Source organism: Penaeus chinensis, chromosome 27 (genome assembly GCF_019202785.1).
Source record: "Penaeus chinensis breed Huanghai No. 1 chromosome 27, ASM1920278v2, whole genome shotgun sequence".
NCBI classification, from domain to species: Eukaryota; Metazoa; Arthropoda; class Malacostraca; order Decapoda; family Penaeidae; genus Penaeus; species Penaeus chinensis.
The window spans coordinates 25,170,114-25,172,613 of record NC_061845.1 but is presented as its reverse complement, the minus strand read 5'-3'; positions in this window follow the sequence as shown (position 1 = coordinate 25,172,613).

Sequence of the window (2,500 nt, the reverse complement as noted above, 5' to 3'; positions counted from 1 at the left end):
AGGTTTAGCAGGACGCCTTCGGGATCTTTATGTTTTATGAAAGACTTAATTATATTGTCAACCTCATCTTCCAGAAATTCAGGGCTGTAGATCCTTAGTGTTCTGGGGAAGAAGCCGATTACAACACCAGATTTTGTTTTATTGTTGTGGGCGAAGTAACATGTGTTCTTTTCTCTAAATATATATATTTTTTTAAGATCCACATTTCACAAGAGTAGGTTTATATAGGAAATATGCACGTTTTGAGGGTTCTTAGCCTAGCCTGCTTGTCCATTCCTCTTTAATTTCGTTAAGTGCTTTGAAACCCTTGCCTGCTGAACTCTAATGTCTTTATAAGTATCGCCATTTAATCGAAGATATAATCGAAGCCGGTCAGGTAAGTAGCACTGTGAAGATATTCATTCTTATTCATACATTTTCTACATTATCAAAGGCCTTCGAGTAGTCGATGAAGCTGACGTGTAAATCTTGCTGCAACTCGACAATTATGTATGAGTAAACAAAGTATATAGTCCCGTGCACCATAACGTTCAATGTAAACTGCTTTGGCAACATAGATCTCCTCTTTTGTCTTTCTTTCCATTCTGCCTAAAATTATATACAGCATTATTTTGATTTCATGACAGATGAACGAAATTGGAGTTTTTTTTTGTTTTTTTTTAGGGGGAGTGGAGCAAACACTACACTTTGCACCAGTCAGTCTCTATTTATAGGTCTGTCAAATCTTCACAGTGCATGCCATTGCAGCTCTCCCACCCGCGAGGAGGAATACAGCTGGAATGTTATCACAACCGGGAACTTTCCATGCCATAGAGTTTTCATTGCCTTCGCTAGTTCGCAAGGAGATCAACTCACTGTCTTCAATGGTTTTATTATTCTGCTTTTTTCTGCTCTTAATCCTTGTAGAGACGACTGAAGTACTCTTTCTAACGGCCGAGAGTATCTTCCGATTCAGTTAAGGTTCTGCCATCGTTAGATTCGGTCACGTTCATTCTAGGCCTGAACGTTTTTGTTAGACTTTTTATTCCATGGAAGATGTCTTTACTACGGCCAGTTGTGTGCAGAAGAGATTGCTTTTCTCTTGCGACAGGCTCGTAGAATTCTTACAACAATTGTAATGATCATGGCAATAATAAAAACATCATTAATGTCGTTAATATCATAATCATCACTATATATATTAAATTAATTACTAGTAGGACTATCAACATTATAAAGATGATGGTTATGAAAATGCCAGTCAAAACAATAACTGTTCTCTCGGGATTTCATAAGTTTCCTTTTCTCTGTCCAATCTCATGTTGCGTCAGGTATCCAGTTTTATGACGTTTCCTTTTTGCTAGATGCTGTTCGGCGCCTGTGAGGGTTTCATCTTATATTCGCTCCCACACCTCTTGGATGATAGTTCGTTGCCAACTGTTCATATGAGTTTTTCAATTTAAGTGAGTAATTTTAAGAGATTTTAGTCGCATCAGCCCTTAAGTGGTGGCTCTTTTCTCACTTTCACTCCTTACTGGAAGCCCAAGCACAATGCCTGGTGTTCTGATCCGCAATCCGCCCCAGGAAAAGTTCGAGCATTTTTTTTTTTTTTCATTAGATCTGCCATTCTTTCGGACTATGAAATGAAATCAATCTGGTGCTTAAACAGTGTTATACAGCTGCATTGCATTGGTAAATGTAACCCTCTATTCGTCTCTCATTCCGCGTGTTCATTGCAAAGTGTGCTGTGTGGTGTAGCGGTAGCTGACCTGCGCTCGATTCCCGCGCCGACAGTGGATGGTAACCCCGGCTATTCCTTGCACACAGGGAGACGGTTTAGAAGGACAATAAGTAGACAAGCTATAATCTAACTTGAGTCACAAGGGTCTGTCACAGCAAACCCTAATCTATTATCATTAATATTATTATTACTATTATTTTTTTCTATTATTATTATGATTATTTTTATTATTATGATTATTTTTATTATTATGATTATTATTATTATTATTATTATTATTATTATTATTATTATTATTATTATTATTATTATCATTATTATTATAATTATTATCATTATTGTTGTTGTTATTATTGTAGTGTTCCCTGAGGTCCACCTGGCTTATAATTTATATAAATACGAACATATCTACTTGTATGGATCTATACGAATACCGCCTAAAATGGCTAACGTCCGTTTTCTGTTAAGAATTACATTACATTTTCTTTCTATTTTATGCACACACTATTTTATTTTCTGGTATACAGTTTTTATTTTTCTCTCTACAATGTTTTTTTAATCTATTTTCCTAGATGTTTTGTAAGATGCTTTTCATTGCCACATTTTTCTGCATTACTTTTTAGTACTCTACGCCACTTAATCTTATTTCTAAAAGATATACCCCCTAATTACGTATAGACCAATCAGGTTAACGGGCGTGTAGTCCCAGCCAATCAGAGGCGTTCTAGGTCGTGCCCCTTCGAGTGATTGTTCAAGGGTGCGGCAGTTCACGCTCACGCT